Here is an 18,995-nt window from a genome sequence, read left to right as displayed (position 1 = left end):
TCTAATCATAGAAACAATACTAGTATCTAATGCATAAACAGTAGTAGGCAGAAAAAGAACAAAAATATACATAATGCTTAAATGTGTATTACATGAATAAAAATAGATATTTTTGACTTTTAAAGAATTGTCATATTGTCTAAGAAGTTTGCGGGAGTGCCAATAGCTAGTTCAAAGAGGAAAATTGTGATTTATAATTCTATGGAAAAATTAAAGTCTTGAGTACTTAAACATTTTCTAGGATTGTAATAAAAAACATTCCCCACGCAATACGCCTCTACCTCTCCAGTTGGAAGAACAAAACAGTGTAGTGAATATGTTGAAGATTTCTTTTCTTTTTTTTAATGTGTATTTATTTATTTTGAGAGAGAGAGAAAGAGAGAGAGCAAGCGAGCAGGAGAGGTGCTGAGAGAGGGAGAAAGAGAGCACCCCAAATAGGCTCTGTGCTGTCAACGCAGAGCCCAATGTGGCTGTGTGATCATGACCTGAGCTGAAACCAAGAGTCGGAAGCTTAACTGACTGAGCCACCCAGGTGCCCCATGAAGATTTCTTTTCTTAAAAAGCGGAATTTGTATCTAATATCATTGCATTACTCTAGTTAAATGTAAGAGTTGAGGGCAAACCTCAGACGCCTTGTAAAATACAACTGTGTTAATTATTTCGACAAACATTTGTTGACCACCTATTCTGGGCTTTATGTGGGATGCTACTGAGTCCAGGACAAATTAAAATATCTCAGAAAGGTATGAAAACTCAAATCTTATTTCATTATGATTAATAAATAACACTGCCAAAGAGAAAGAAAAATGATTGTAGTGAGTAATACAGTGTCCTGGGTATTCCAATTTAGAAACTACTTTTAGGGGCACCTGGGTGGCTCAGTCAGTTAGGTGTCCAACTTCGGCTCAGGTCATGATCTCACTGCTCATGAGTTCAAGCCCCATGATGGGCTCCGTGCTGACAGCTCAGAGCCTGAAGCCTGCTTCATATTCTGTGTCTCCTTCTCTCTCTGCCCCTCTCCTGCTCACACTCTGTTTCTTTCTCTCAAAAATAATCAAACAACAACAAAAAAAAACCTAATAAAAAGAAAGAAAGAAACTACTTTTAGCCTTTAAGCATCTCACAGGACACATCTCCTTGATCTGCTAGCAGCTGTGCAGGTGAAGAGGAAGGAGATCCAACTCACATATGAAAAGTATGGTTTTTCACAATGATACCATCTGTGTTGTCTCTCCTCACCTTCCAAAGAACTCATCAGAGATGAAGTTTACTATCCCAAGATCCACCTAAGCCTCAATTCCATACATGACATAATATAGACTAGCTCTTGTCTGAAAATACTTGTCATAAGGAAAATAGACAACCATGGGAACAAAAAAAGACATACGACTGTGGGCCAAGTGGAAAGAAGAAAACCTGGAGTCTTCCTTATAGTAGTAGGGAGGCTACCTTCTACAAAAGAAGCTGGGATTAAAAGCAAAAATCACAGGACTGAGCAAATACTTATGTGCTCATTATATTTTTTTTAATTTTTTAATGTTTATTTACTTTTGAGAGGCGGGGAGAGAGACAGAGTGTGAGCAGGAAGGGGGCAGAGAGAGAGGGAGACACAGAATCTGAAGCAGGCTCCAGGCTCTGAGCTGTCAGCACAGAGCCTGACACAGAGCTTGAACTCATGAGCCATGAGATCATGACCTGAGCTGAAGTCAGATGCTTAACCCACTGAGCCACCCAGGAGCCCCTCATTATATTTTAATAAATATAATTTTTAATAATTTTTTTATAATTTTTATATATTAATAAGTAAAATAAATTAATAAAGGTTATAATTTTAATAAATATATTAAAATATGGAGGCAATTTTATCCTGTAGAATAGAGTCAGCAAACTATGACCAAAAGGCCAAGTCTGACCCTCTGCCTCCCACAAGTTTTGTAAATTAAGTTTTATTGGAACATAGATAAGCGCATTTGTTTACATAGTCTATAGCTGCTTTTGATCTAAAATGATAGACTTGAGTTGTCACTTCAGAGACCAAATGACCAACAAAACCTAAAATAGTTGCTAGCTGGACTCTTCCGAAAAATTTTTATGTAAGAATGTGCAATTCTCTCATCCTCCCTGCCAAGCCTATCAGAGTGTTCCCCCTTACTCCAATCTATTTTTCTTCATTATTGCAAGCTTAGGGTTGCCTTCAGGTACTCTCTGCTTTGTTGTTATAGGCCCTCACTTGCTGAAATTTACTGCCCCGAAGGTCCAGTAGAAGTCTAGTGAAGGCCCATTTTTTAGTGTTCTCTTGGAGGAATTGTTGGAATTGCTGCCTTCTCCTGAAGGAGAATTTTGTACTGCAGCAATTTCTTGGAAGAATCATATGGAAGCAGTAGATGCAATGGTATACCATGTGTACAGTAAAGTAAGGAATGTGAGATTACCCAGCATTCCCAGGTCTTTGATGAACCTGAGAGAAAGAGAAGAAAGGAATATGAGTGTACGTATATGCTGAAGATTTACAATAAATGTAAGGACCCATGAATCATTAAGATGGATCCGATTCTATGTGTAAGACTGAATGAAAACCTTCAGTAAATTCATAAGTACATGTATTTGATATTCAATTTTCCCTTTAAGGTTATAATTTCCCAGATATAAAGCTAATGAAAGAAAATTTTATATGTCTTTACTAAAGGGAGCACATTGGTAAGAGGATTAGGAAAGCATGACTATGGAGACATTATGTTTATTTATTGGGGGTCACACATTTAAGCCAATAATTATTTTTCCACTACTAATTATAAGACTCATACTTATTTTGCCAGTATAAAAGAAATTAAGTAAACAAGGAAGGAGATATATGCTTCGCAACTATTTACTGAATATAAACCACATTCATAAAAGTCTAATAGTTGCTAGAAATAAAAGACTCAATTCTACTGTTAGGAAGCTTAGAATCTACCGAACAAGTTGAGCAAGTAACCATCCCTCCACTCTTCAAATTGAGTTTTGTAATAACAAAGACCCAAGTCTGATGATCTGATTCTCCTAAGGACACAAACAATATTCCCCTCTCACAGAATCAACCTTAAGCCATATGATTCATCAGGTATGTTATATGATAATTGACATTTGTTACCAGGCACTGTGATAGTGCTTTATTTCATTAACTCATTTGATCTTTGGCAGAACCCTAGAAGGAAGAAACAATCATCTAAGTTTATGACAATATCACGGTTAGACATGCCACTAGGTTATGTACCACACGGGGAAAATGTTACCAATTAAATCATAATATTCCATCAACTGCAAGACTCACTTGATTTCACAGTAGTTAATTGTAAAAATTTGTATTGTATTGTTTAGACTCAATTAATGATGGGTAATAATCCCATTTTTCAGGTGAAAAAGCCAGAGTGCAAATAAGAAAATTTTCTTGCCTAAGTCACTTAGCTAGAAAGTGGCAAAATCATTAAGTCTGACTTCAGAGTCCACAATCTTTTTTTTTAAGTTTTTTATTAATTTTTGAAAGACAGAGAGAGAGACAAACAGAGTGCTAGTGGGGTAGGGGCAGCAAGAGAGGGAGACACAGAAACCAAAGCAGGCTCCAGGCTCAGAGCCATCAGCACAGAGCCCAATGTGGGGCTCGAACCTATGAACCATGAGATCATGACCTGAGCTGAAGTCTGATGCTTAACCGATCGAGCCACTCCTGGAACTCCTCAGAGTCCACAATCTTAAATGAGCTTCACTACATATGACAGAAAAATGGGTGCAACGTATTGGATTTCCCAAGAAACACAAAGGTGTTGGTTGTAGGCACAAACAGAGGACAGCAAAGTCACAGCAAATACAGTAGCTCCCACAAAGAAGTCTTTTTCTTCCTGTGCCCTGTGAATTCTTTCCATACAAACTCCTGTTATTTCAGTGGTATTTGGGTTATTCATACCTCTCTTTTATTGCATTATAATCATGGCTTGAGAGAAATCAAATGAGAACAAGAGAGCAAAACCAGTTCATAAGTATGTGTTAATTTAGAACACACTGGGGAAATATTAATAAGTACCATACATACAAGACTTCCACATAGCAAATGCATGCATGGATCTATATGACACTGAAATTTATATTTTAAGTGGCAAGGTATGGATTTATACAATTATATTCTGTAAGATACAGAATTATAAATTACATACTTCAAATGGAAATAAGATTCTGTTTGCAAAAGGCCTTTGGGAATAGAGTTTTAAGATAGGGAGCACCTGTACATGTTACACTGACAAAGGTTATTACCTGCAGAGGAGAATAAGAGCTGCAAAGCTGTGAACCGCCTAAAGGCCAAGATGTATGTTATCTAGCACTTAGCATACTACCTTCCACAATAGTCAATAAAGGGTTTTTTTTTTTTTTTTGGAAGCAAATGCATGACTTTTTACACTTTCATCATAAAAGCAAACTCTTTGCTCATTTGGCAAGTTCCTTGTGTTTTGGTAAAAGATGTTATATATATCACATATATTGTGTTGGCTGAGTATGACTTCTGAATACGAAGTGCAAGATTTCAGGATTTCCAGTGTAACTGTGAAAATGGAGTAAAGTTTCAATTGTTTAAGACTCCAATGGGTCTGAAAAAGAAAACCTGTATGTATTCCAGACATCTTCAGTGATCAAAACATAGGTGGATCCACAGTTTGTGAATTTGTTCTTCAGAGACCAGAACAAGAGATAAGACTTGGCAACTGATGAATATTTGCTTTTGAATCGCACTTGGTCATTAGAAACCATGTCTCTCACAGTGAGATTTGAAGTTATTTTATGACATCTACTTTAGATGAGACTAAGGCCACCCTAGATCATATGTTTTGGCTTACCCAGTCCCAAAGAATTTGAACCCAAAATGAAACCTCATTGCCTTGCATCATGTTCAAACTGAATTCTCCTTTCTAAAGCCAGTATCTATTTCTAATTGCAGTTATTTTGCCCTATGTCTTCCCCTATAATCAAAGTATCATTTTAAAATGTTAAGAAACTATAGATGTCAAGAGTAATTGGAAATGAAACAAAATGTAACAATTTGATCTTTCATGAGTTAGTCTCCATATCAAAATATAAACTAAAAAGGGATTTTATATCTGGCATACTCCAAATGTAATGCTAGCAAAGAACTGGAAATAGAGAAGAAAAGTGGCAAAGGGCAGAAGGGGAAAAATTAAAAGTCTGTGTAGAACAATGATTGTTTACTTTAAATGCAAGGGATATTCTTTTGAAGTGAATATTGTGCTAAGTGTTAAGCCAAAACCAAAATTATATGAATGGAAAGAAAGTAAAGGCTTTGAGTCCCCAATGGATTTTTTAAATTCCTGTGGAAAGTTTGATGGGCTGTCTTTCTTCTTATAAATAAACTATTGTGGTTTTAAGACATGTGTTGCGTCTTGGTTTATTTAATTCTGAATAGCAGAAAGAAAGAGTCACTTGGTGGGTAATACACAATATATTGGCATTCAAAGTAAATACAACAGATCATGTTTAAATTAAAAGAGCCTGCCTCAGAATAAAAGCCAAAAGGCAATATTAAAAAAAGGCATCGTGGTTGTGAAGAAAATCCAGTCTCTATAAAAATAATTTAAACTAAATTATGGCAAGAGAAATGTTCCTAAGATGAACTCAACCTAGTCAGTTTCATTTCAATATTATTAAACATTTTCTCTGTTGAGAGGACAGAGGTACAGACCAATTTTAAAAACCATTAGAAATGGTTATTGGATGTGTATTAACTAGAATCTCATCTAATTCATAAATTTGAAATCTTTTCTCATAATTTCACTGACATACAGCAAGACATTGTGTGACATAATTGGCTAAGAAACAGGTATAAAATACGAATACTTTGATGTTTATAGTTACAGAGCCTTTGGCTTTATCTTAATTTTAAATGAATCTTTTCACCAATGGTCCTTGGAAGTATAGGTATTTGAGAAATGTTTTTCAGTGATCTTAGTTTGCCCTCACCTGAGCATTGTTTTGTATATACACATATATATTCTTTATATTCCTTATCAGGTATGTATGTATATGTGTATTGTGTGTGTGTGTGTGTGTGTGTGTGTGTGTGTGTGTGTATTCCTTATAAGTTTGGAGATGTTTAAAACTGCAAAACAAATCTGTGCAAAGATGTAAGACAGGATTTCAAATTGAAGGTAAATTTATTTTTTAACAGATAGTATTTTTTAAGGCTTATTTATTTTGACAGAGACAGAGTGAGTAGGGGAGGGGCAGAGAGAGAAGGGGAGAGAGAGAGAGAATCCCAAGCAGGCTCTGCACTGTCAGCACAGAGCCTGAAGCAGGGCTCAAACTCATGAAACTACAAAATCATGACTTGAGCCAAAACCAAGAGCCAGACACTTAACTGAATGAGCCACCCCAGGCACCCAACGAAGGGAAATTTAAAATAAATGTGCGCACGTGTGTGTATGTGTAACCCCAAGAAAGTTATATTTCTAAGTTTATACCAATTTTTAAAGCCTGAGAAAATTAATACTTTACATAATATAGAATTCAGAGAGCCTCGCTGAATTATAACTAGGTGTTACTCATCCATATATATTTTTCCTTTTATGGCGTCATAGGCCTCTATTCACTATTTATAATATTCTGAAGAGTGTAGAGAAGAATGATAGGGATAAACAGAGAAAAATTACAACTACACACAGAATCCATCCCATAGTTTTAAGTCTCTTTGGATAAAAAGGTACAACATTTACAATTAATTTACAAAAAAACATCCTGACAATCATATTCAGCTTTTTTCTGCCCTCCTCCTCCATTCTTCAAGTTGTATAAATTAGAAGGAAATTTCCTCCTTATAAAAATCTATTCTTTTTATCTTTGTAAGGTTCAAAACCATAGTCTTTCAATATTTTCTAGTGTTGGAAAGTGAACATATCCATGTCCTCAATATGGCAAACTATATTTTCATGCCATTTTCACAAATTTATTCCAGCAGAATTTCTCAAAAATGTGCTCCAAAGACCACTTGCAGCAGAATCAATGGGATACATTTGGAAAATACAGATTCTGGAGCTTCCGCCCAACACTGCAGTTAGAACTTCAGCATATGGGATCTGGAAATCTACATGTTTTAAAAGGTCCCTGGGTGAATCATATGGGTATTCCATTTTGAGAATCACTTGTAACAGGCATTCAGGGGTCACTGAGCATGAGGATATGGTGGGAAACGAAAGCTAATTTTGTGGAAATGTATAACAGAACAAGAAAAAGTATATAAAATGATTCAAAATAGTCAAGAAAGCATAAATCAGGGTTTAAAAACACAGAACGATAGTTCAGATGAGAGGTAGGCAATTAGATGATAGATAAAGACATACTTAGACAGATGTATAGATAGATATTCCTGATACATTAAGGCCAGGAGATATCTAAGAAAAAACACATTTTCATAAAACGGGATGCATTCCTGATTCCAGTGACTGGCATATAGAGTATGCACATTATCTTCATTTTTATTATACAGCTACCATTATGTTGCAAGGCACTGCAGAAGTGTGTCATAAAAATTGTTAATTCTATTAAAGCAAACTTTCCTATGTTATGCGTACTGATTTGAGCACTGAATTCTAAACTTTAGTTTTTAATACAGAGGCTTAATGGCTATCCCATGGTCAAGTGACGGCTTAAATATATTACATGAAGTAAGAAATCAATCCAAATTTTCCTGACCTAAAAGCCCAATACCTAAACATCTCTCAAATGAGCTTATAATGAGATTGACTAAGTAATGAAGAGTCACCACATTACTATGCTTAAGATTCATACAAAATTTTAGTAATAAAATTATACCTTTACCTTTAGACATATTTAGCAAGCAATTTAATAACCTCATTCAAATTATCATTACATGTCAAGCTATATTTGAAAATAGTTTATCATGCAATAAAGATTGAAATAAAGATTTAAAGTATTTATTTAAATATTTAAATAAAATTTTTAAACGTGTTCAAAATACAGCTTTGGACAAACTAATGAGTTCATGAGTGGTTAGGAAACCCATACACCAGTTCATGCAAAGTGAACCTTTATCATTTAAGGGAGGAAATAAGTCATTAGGAATTTTAGTGGTTTAATGTTGAAAAGGTAGTACCCTAATAATCTCCTTTACTTTTTTATTTAATTTTTTTTTTTTAATTAATGTTTATTTTTGAGAGAGAGACAGAGCGTAAGCTGGGGAGGAGGAGAGAGAGAGGGAGACACAGAATCCCAAGCAGGGTCCAGGCTCTGAGCCATCTGCACAGACCCCAACATGGGGCTCGAACCCACAAATTGCGAGATCATGACCTGAGCAGAAGTCAGACACCCAACCAACTGAGCCACCCAGGCTTCCCCTTAATAATCTCCTTTAAATTGTATACACTAATTTAGTCTTTAGAAGTTTTATGGAAACTATTTAAATTCTTTTGACAATTTGCCACTACTTATTTCTGTGTCAAGATCATCAATAGTCTGAATATAATATAGAATATCAAACAGTGTGACTGCAGGGGCAAAGGGATCCTGAAGACATAGGCTCTACTGTCATAATGACTGGGTAAGAATCCTGACTCCCCACTTCACTACCACCTCTCCAATAACTGTTTGTTATGAATATTGTTTTTACCCAATTTTCATTTTCATCATAGCAAGCTTACTTTTCTCATTGCTTGACTTAAAAAAAATTTAATATGAAATTATAAATTATATAGTATAGTAATATACTGCACTGTATATAAATCATAGTTTAGTAATATACTGCTTTTAACTTGTGTTATATATAACTTGTGTTATATATGTGTATATAGGTACATGTGTGTATATATGTCTATAGATATACATTTATATGTGCATATGCATATATATGTATATGTGATACATATATGTCACAATATAAGATTATCTTTGAATAAAAAGGTCTAGCTGCTAAACAAAGTTTGAAAGCCAACTATTACTTGCCATAATTAAGAATTCAAAAGTGTGCCTACTCAACTACATATATTGTCTAGTATGTCTTATAATATTTTTGTAAGTTATGATTATTTTATTCCCATTTTACAGATGAGGAATGACAAGCTCAAAGAATTCCCCATACCCACAAAGCCATAAAAGGGCGGAACATGATTTAAAACATTTTGATTCCAACATCTATTATTTTTATCAACACAGGATTTTTAACAGAAGACATTTAAATAACCTGGATTTAGGAAGTTACCTTTAGATGCAAGTAAGGGGTGAACAGAGCAGTAAAAGGTGTTAGGGAAAACCAGTTCAGAGAATAGGGACTAACTAAGGTGATGAATGGCTAGGATCTGCATACTCTGGCCAAACTGAACCTCTACTTCAGATTGCATTCTAAGATGATTTTGCTGTGGTGTCCATTTCCTTAAATGACTACTGTCCACAGCTTCTTAAATCCATGCAGTAGCCATCCTGGAGAAGAATGCATGAAATGCAACAGCTGCAAGGGTTCAGATGGCCCTGTCAATCTCATTTGTCATTTTCCATCAAAGCCATCTTAGTCCAACAGGCAGTTCTGTGGTATTCTTAGTTTGGGCCTACTTAGTTGGCTGAATCACTGTGACCTTTCTTTTTATGGCAACCTATTCAAATGGCTTCATTTACCCTGTACCTCCCATTCACTGTTGTTCTACAACCCCTAATTTGAGACATCTCCTTGGGAGAGATGTTTTCTGAACAGTGTTCTACAAATAAATGTAGTTTTTTCCCCTTATTTTTAAAAATGAAATACAAAAACATTTCTCTCCAACAGGAAGATAATTTTCAAGGCCGATCCACAGAGAAGTTTGAATTACCATGGCTGATGCCTGTTGCAAGTTAAAAGTATGTTCTGTTGCTTATGAATATATAGTCAGCTATAGCACAGGAAGCTTAGATACTAACTGTACTTGGTTGAGTGTCTTTCTACCATTTCTGATTTAGCTTCCTTCCTTCCTTCCTTTCCTTCTTTCTTTTCTTTGTTTTGTTTTGTTTTTACTGCCTACCACAGGAAGCTAAAATTGCAGCAATTTCCAGGGTCAGATGGGGAGAGAAGTCCTGGATGAAATTTAGACAGAACCACACACTTCCCTTACCCAAACCCCCCAAGATGTGGCCCCCTAGAAAAGGCCTTTCATAAAGAGGACCTATCAGTTAAATGTCTCCTTTGTGGGCAGATCTGGCTCCATCTAAGTCTAAAGGTGTATAAAGAGAGTGGAAGTTTTTACAGCAATTGCCCAAAATTGTGTTTTAATTTCCATACACGCATTTGGAGTCTTGTGTTATTTTTAGTTTTTGCCATCACTGTTCAAACAAAGCAGCAGGTTAAAACTTTTTTTTTTCCTCAAATCATATGAAAACCTCATATAACAAAAGTCCAGTACTAATTTAGGCCAAGTAAATACAGACAAGTAGAGCTTAAACCTCCTTTTGTCTTTTGGCTCTGCTTCAGTTTGAACTAGGAAGTTTTTCTGGAAAAAAGATGAAAATTATAATTCTTAAAATGAATCTAAATTTAGGAGATCTTAAAAAGCAATAATACTGCATATAGTTGTTTTAAAGTCCATGAAGAATAACCTGTAAAATATGAGATACTTGGTACCTTGTTCTTTTTAATTGTTTTCATTTTTGGGACAGGACATGTGGATGTGTATTCTGACAGCAGCATGTTTTGAGATAATAACCATGGAGACTAATTCAGTCCTTTATTCACATAATCAGCAAACATTTATTAAATGCGTACTATGTGTAGAGCCTTAGGCTGAGTTGGGAGGAAAACAATGTCTTCATCCAGACCTAACCCTCAATGAGTCACAATCTAGAAAGAAGATCAAACTATAAACAAACCATTACAACACAATGTGGAAAGTATTGATGAATGTATCTATAAAGTGCCATGAGAACACTGAAGAACCAGAAACTAGTCATGCAGGAAAAGAAAAGCAATTAGGAAACTCTTTACTAAAGAGATGGTATTTTAGCTGAGTTCTTTGATCACAATGGGTTAGAGTATTCCAGAAGATAAAAAGGCAAAGGCCCAAAGAAAAGAAAATATGTATTACATTCAGATAACCAGAGCAGTTTATGTTAGATTTCAGGATGAATTTAAAGTAGGAGGCCAAAGTTTCCTGATGACTTCTGAAGAATTTAAGCATTATACTGGAAGCAGTAGGGATCTTTGAAAAACATTAAATTATTAAGTAAATTAGAATAAAAGAGACCTATTGGCAAGCCAGTGCAGCAATACAGATAGGAAAACAGAAGGACCTAAATTAAGCCGGTAGGAACATGTAACTATTGAGCAGAAAAAAATCATAAGGCTTAAACACCTGATTAGTTGACAAGGCTGAGGGAGAAAGTGGAGTCAGAGATAATTTCAGTAATGTCTTATGAGGCTTTTAGCTTTGAGTTTTGGAATACCCAGCTAAAAACAGCCAAAGTAATAAGTCACTTTATACAAGTAAAGTGTGCTGAGGTTCGAAAAGCTACAAAAACTTTCATCGGGGCAGACTTGCTTCTTTGGGATTTCCACCTGTTGGGCTTTTTAACTAGGCCGGCCCTCATGGTGGCAAGGAGATAGCTGCCACCCCTACCTGGGCCACACACTTTCTGGTTGACATACAGGAGACAGAGATAGTATCTCCCACAAGCTGAGCTTTGTTATCATTGGCCTGGCTTAGGTCTTTTGCCTAAATCAGTACTTGTGGCAGTGAGAAGTCATTTGCTAACTGTTAGGCCAAGGTTTCCAGAAGCAATCACAGTATCAAGAGAGACAGAATTGTCCTAATTTAGACTCATCTGGTCCCATCTATGGGGCTGGGAATCAGATCAGTTCCAGTGAAAACAGATGTCTGCTACACAGTTGAATCAAGAGTAGAATATATGTGGGAGACAAACTGCAGTGGCCACTAACCTGCTGAGCAAAATCATTGTTTATACATATTAGTAAGTTAGCAAGTGGTCAAGACTGATTTTACAAGCAATTTCCAGACTTGAAGAATGAACTGCTTTGTTTCCCCCCTGTTCCTGCAGAATAACTATAGTAACAGTAACTGGCAGTCTCCAACTTGAGGTAGGCAAAGACAGGTATTTAGATTTATAATTATGTCTTTCTTGAGCATATGATGTCTTGGAATATCTGCTAAAGAATTCCATGATTTGAACATCTATATTTCCTCTTATTATTCCTAACTACTTAGGAATAAATCAATTAACAATCTCTATTTTAAACAATGCCCTAATGTATGTTCCTAATACAGTGAACAAGTTTTCCAGTATTTTACATTGTTTATAGATTTATAACTAACTTGCAGAAGTCTGTTGGAATTCTGCCTATACAAGGTATCAACTAATGAATTTGCCATTACAAAAACACAAAATATGTTTAAAATTCCTATTTAAAACTGATACATGTGAATGTGCTATTATTTAGTACAAGTAAAAATACAGAGAATAGCTACTGTGTTAATTTTTAAAGATGGTTCCATGCCAACTTATCAATAAGCTATCATTTAATGAAATACACAGGTTAACAAGACTCAACCTAGTTGTTAATTTGGTTCTTTGTAAACTGGTGTTTAGATATTCAATAGGGGGGTCAGCCAGATGGATCAAATCCTAGTTCTGTCATTCACATAAGTATATGACTTAAGTATGTTAAATGTGTTACTAATAACATCTCTGGATATCAGTACTATCATCTATAAAATTCAGTCAGTAATACATGGCACATGCAACTAGAGGAAAGATTAGAGATTCTAATAAACATAATGGGCCTGGTCTGTAAAGTGGTTGCGATCTTCATTTACTGGTTGACACTATACAACAAACCCAAGTATACTTGAAGCCCAGTACACAAAGTAACACTGTAGTAAACATCTTTGTTTTATAACATAAAAATAGTAATATTTTAAAAACATCTTATATGGCTAATTAAAAGAATGGAAAAGTCTTAAAGCTAGATAAATTATTACTCTACTTAAGGTGCCTAATTGTGGGGAAGAACACAGTGATTGATTTATTTATTCAAAAAGATCTCTAGAGTACCTAATTTTTGTTAGGTACTGTGCTAGGCCCTGGGATACAGCAGTGAACAGGACAAACCCCCTGCCTTCATGGAGCTTATAATCATGGTATGGATAATAAAGAGCTACGCAAATAAATAATTACGTATATTCAGACAGTGTCAGGTATAATGAAGAAAAAGATAGGGTTGGGCCTATAGATAGAGTGACGCAGCAAGGAATCGAGTTAGCAGAGAGTGTTTTCAATGAAATGGTCACAGGAAGCTCCTTGTTGACTCTATATCAGTGTCTGCCATTGTTTCACGGTTCAGGCTTTCTCTTATTTTCACATATAATTAACAGAAACAACAGCTAAGCCCTTTTCTCCAAAATTCTTTTTTTGTTGTTTTGTTTTAAGTTTATTTATTTATTTTGAGAGAGAGTGCGAGCAGGGAGGGGCAGAGACAGAGGGAGACACAGAAACTGAAGCAGGCTCCCCGCTCTGAGCTGTCAGCACAAAGCCCAACATGGGGCGCCAACTCACAAACTGTGAGATCCTGACCTGAGCCAAAGTCGGACACTTAACCAACTGAACCACCCAGGCGCCCCTCTCCAAAAGTCTTAAGAAGATTCTAGCTTAATTTTCAGACTAAGACTAATTTTACCATTGCTTATGATAAAGAAACTATCATTTGGTTTAAAATTAAATAACTTGCATTGGAAATTGGCAACAGAGGTCAACTTTTCAAAATATTAAGTTTTCAACCAAATCAAGTAGCAAAAGTCTTGTTCAAGTAAACTTTTAATATTTCCTCTGTTATTTGATGAAAACTACACATTTCGGATAGTGTAAAGAATGGAATGCAGGTTTTTTTTAAAGTTTGTTTGTTTATTTATAGAGAATGCAAGTGAGGGATGGGCAGAGAAAGAGGGAGAGAGAGAATCCCAAGCAAGCTCTGCACTATCAATGCAGAGCCTGACATGGAGCTTGATCTCACAAACCACGAGATCATGACCTGAGCTGAAACCAAGAGTCAGACACTCAACCGACTGAGCCATGCAGGCACCGCTGGAATGTAGTTTTAAAAAGTGATCCATTTCATGGGGCACCTGGGTGGTTCAGTCGGTTAAACGTCCGACTCAGGTTCAGGTCATGATCTCACTTTCGTGGGTTCGAGCCCTATAGCAGGCTCTGTGATGACAGCTCAAGAGCCTGGAGCCTGCTTCAGATTCTGTGTCGAGACCATACCAGAAGACTGTACTTCACTACATTGTTATGACATCTTAGGAACAGATACAATAAAATCTAATCATGCATATCCCTATTATTTCACAGATTCAGTTATGTATGACTCCTGTAGTATAGAGAGCATTTTTTTTTTTTACTCCATTATAAAAATCCCTAGTGTAAGTGACAAGCAACAGTCTAAGGGAAAGAGCTTGGGGTTTTAGAAACACATGAGCTTCATACATACCCCATTTTTCACTAAACAAGTGGATGAGTTGGTTTTTTTAAACCTCCTTGAAGATTAACAGGTGTGTAAGTGCCTGTTTCAATACCTGAAAAAGATTTGACTTTTTTTAGGCTTCATCTTCTCTAAGAATATACAGTACATATATATAAGGACACTACATGGCACTAACACAATTTTTAGTCACATATGCACACTAATCATAAAGCATTATAATAATTATATTTTTTTAAATGCATGACATGATTGATCATTTTCTAAATATATTTATGCAGAACCCATACCCCTGTGTATCAAATAAAACAAAATAGTTAAGGTCTTTAAATTTGAAAACCAATCCTGTGATTTATTTTTTTTATTTTGCCCCATTATTTTTACTTATTTTCAAGTTTTTATTTTAATTTCAGTTAAAGTGTTACAATGGTTTGAGATGTATAATATACTACTTCAACACTTCCATGCATCACCCTGTGCTCATCACTGACAAGTGCACGCCTTAATCCCCATCACCTTATTAACCCATCCCCCTCCCCTTGTGATTTCTGGTTATAACCTCTATTAGGGTTTGAACTTAGATGTTATTTCTCTTTGGTAACATTTACATTTTATAATTTTCAAAAAGAAACAAACTATGGATGACTATTAAATAATTGTTTTTAGTTGATAACATTTAAGGGAAGATAATATATTCTCTTTTAGTTGATAACATTTAAGGGAAGATAATATATTCTCACTGGTACACACAAATATGCAGGTCTCCCATTATTCTGTGATTCCTACAGTTAGTGTGTACTAAAAAAAAACAGAAAGCCTCTGAATATTATAATCCATAACAATTTCAAATACATAATAATGCTAGGTAATTATACATACTCCATGTTGGCTGTCTATTAATTTTCAGATAAAATAACACAGAAATGGGATATTATTCAAAATATAAGGCTTACTGAAGTAAAACTTCCTTAAAGAATTAAAAATGTATAAAATAATATTTCCTTTTCCATACCTTCTAGCTGAAGGAAGCCAAATAAGAAAAAAAAAAAAATTCAGACTTTAGCCCAGGGTAATGTCCCACCAAACAAAATATCCAAATAGAATCTTCATTTACATGTATTTATTTATTGGGAGTATTTATTGAGAGCTATATGTTATATATAATTCTTAGCACTTAGAAAAAGTCAAGGGGGCATACACACTTTTGAGGAAGTACAGAACGTTAACAGTAAATAAATCATATAGAAAAAAGAAAGAGTAAAACAGAGTAAATGGAATCTAAATACCAAGGGTGGGTAGCAATTTTTTTAAAAAGCACAAATTGCAGAAAAATCCTGGTACCACTTCTCCCCTATTCTTATTGTTTGTTTGTTTTTAAGAAAATTTTGCTGAGCCAAGCAAAACAGAACTGTACTGTATGCCATAAGTAATATTATAAAAAGTCTAAATACCTAACCAGTTTTACCCATGCAAAATTTGTATTGGGAAAAATAAAAGACACATAAACCCATATAAACAACTTGGGAATGTAGCATTAAAAAAAAAAAAAATCCTTTCTTCCTCCTCAATCCAGACAAAAAGCCACACCAGAAGTTAAAGCAAAACATCCTGATTATATTAGCACCAACTTCACTGGTGGCCAGCATTTGACTCCCAAACAGGGTGGGGCAAGAAAAGAAAGTTACTTCTCTTTAGAGGCTGACTGCCTACAACAGCCTTTATTTGCCTGAAGCAACCCATCCTTTATAGGAACCATGACTGATGCAAGTTTATTGTTTTCCTTGTTGGAACCCCAAAGGGCACAATGTTGATTATTCACTTCCTCCACACAGAGTCTGTCTATCTAGCCTAAGTAATGCGGGGTCCAAACTTGGGTTTGGCAACCTCTAGCCTCCAGGCTAAATCCCAAAGGGATAGTATTGGTGAAAACCAGGCCTGGCTTAAAGTCTAAGAATTCCGTTGACCAAATCTCATAACATACATGGTTTAACCAGATGTTGGGAGTTAGTCCCAGACATCTAATCCTTCTCTAGACTGGAGGAAAAAAACACAACCACAACTCTCCTACTCTTCCTGATGTCCCTGAAGGTCCTGTCCTCAATACACTGGCACCCTATCAAGAATTCTGTACTAGAGATCCTACAAGTTAGTAGTATGCTGCTCAAGGACAATGACTTTGTCTTACTTAGATCAGGTGGTCTAGAAGCCTATGATTACTTAACTTTGGTGCCAAGTGGATACCACACAATCCTTGTCCCACTAGAACAAGCCATCTCCAATGTTTGACTCTTCCCATACAATATTTTGAGTAAAATACAATGGCCACCACATCACAGCTTTTCCTGTTACTTTTCATGCTGAATAAATGGGTAAAAATCCTGTCAATTGACACCATCCACACAGGTCATATATAGCCTCTAATTATCCTGTGAGCTTTAAGTGTCAATGGTAAGAGAATACAGATAAGATCATCCAAGCCTCACTACCTCTAGTAGCTTCACTCTCCCTGAGCCTTTCTCTTAACCAATCCACCCCATTCTAGCACCTTCTAACTTTTGCCCAACTCTGAAGTTGGCCTATTCAGGTAATGAAGAAGGAGAAAGCCAGATCAAGAGCAAACTTTATGTTTGTGCCAAGGCTGCAGAACCACTCTGCTGGCCAAGCTGAGAAATGAGTCCCTAGTACAATCCCGTGTGTCTGGCTCCAGGTCTCAAAATACCACCACCAACAAGCATGCAGTTGGCAACTACATCTTTCAGACTTGCTCATAAACACACACCTATATATATACTCACATATCACATTTCCTTGCCCAATGAGGTAAGGATGCCTTTTTTGCCTTGAGTTTCTAGTAATAACCTAAACTATGGTGGGCTAAAATGTCACCCAGCTTACGGTGATATCCACAAGTGCTTTCTTAAGAGGTTTCCTGACACCAAGGCTTCCAATTCTGGTATTTTTAAAACTGCTTGCACATTAAAACCCCCCAAACCTCTGGTATTAAAAAGCAAGTGTGCAGATAAAACAGAAACACGATCTGCCCATGAACAAGGAGATTGTTAAGCTAGTTTCAGTGTCAAAATGTCATCTCTGCTGGTATATACTTTTTTAATTCTCTGAAAAAAAATGTTTCTTTTCATCTGTTAAAAATTTAAAGTGAATTGAAAACTCTTTGGGAATGCAACCCCTGTGTGATTGACAGTGACAAGCACACATACCTTGAAAGCTCCACTGTAATGTTTATACTTAATAAAAACAAATACTGTGGCATCTGAGAGTAGCCTAGTCAGCCATGCAGCTTTCTACCTGGCATCTTGTAAATTAATCTGGGTGTTTATGCTGTAGATCATTCATGATGAACATATTGCTATGGCAACATGCATTTCTTCCATTTTTTTCCTGCTAATTACACTAACATCACCATCAGCTACTAAATCTTTGAATTACTAATGAATGTATGTGAAAAGCACTGTCTTGATAACACTCTTTCAATATGTTCTCATCTACAAAGTAAGAAAGATGCACATAATTTCATTATATTTAATTTATTGTTAAAACTTGTCAATAGAAGGTTAGTCTATACTCAAATTTGCATATGTTGAAGGATTTAAAAGGTGTCTCTATAGAACAATATATATCTCAAAGAAAGAGGGCCTGGTAATTCTGGGTAGAATTATTTATTCTGATGCCCATTATCATACCATCTTCATCAGTTGTATCTATATTAAACTAACATTTGATCACAAGGAAGTATTATTTAAACCTATGAACTGCTCAGACTCTCAAGTTTCTGTAGCTCAACCACCAATATTATACACATTCAAATATATTTAAATTAATCCTCTATTATTAAATTAAGCCTCTATATTAAATTACGTCTTTTAATAGAGCATCTAACCAATGACTACAGATTTTAGTTGATATGCAGCACATAGGTAAGACACCTCAGTAAAATGTATGTTCATCAACACTGTAAGAATAAAGACAGCCCCATCCTAGTAATTCCCCAAAACACTGCATCTTGAAAAGTTCTGTTTGGTATTCATCTCAGTTGCACATTGAGTATGTTGAAAAAAGCTTTTACTCTTTCAGGCCATCAAAGTTCGATATAGGTCACAGAAACAAATACTTACCAGTCATTTACTGATGTAAATTATTAGTGCTAACTCCAAATATATCCAAACCCCAGCCAAGTTGTTTAGGCCCCAAAGCCTGGCTTTTTAGTAAAGGTGAAAATTTCTCAGATGATCCAAGAAGGGTGAAAATAGAGGTTCTCATCTACTCAGTACACACATGAATATCAGGAAAAGGCAAATGAGGAATAGGGTGGTCAGGAAGATACTGGCATTGTCCTAACTAAATAAACGACTTCAGTAAAACTTGATGATCATTTGGTAGCCATTTCAGCCAGACTGTCTCCAAACAATTTCCTCTTCCGGATTTTTCTACCTATTCTAGATTAACTAGAATCCAAAAGGAAAGGAAGGAAGTG

This window comes from Leopardus geoffroyi, chromosome A1, assembly GCF_018350155.1.
Source record: "Leopardus geoffroyi isolate Oge1 chromosome A1, O.geoffroyi_Oge1_pat1.0, whole genome shotgun sequence".
Lineage (NCBI taxonomy): Eukaryota > Metazoa > Chordata > Mammalia > Carnivora > Felidae > Leopardus > Leopardus geoffroyi.
This window is presented reverse-complemented; position numbering follows the sequence as displayed.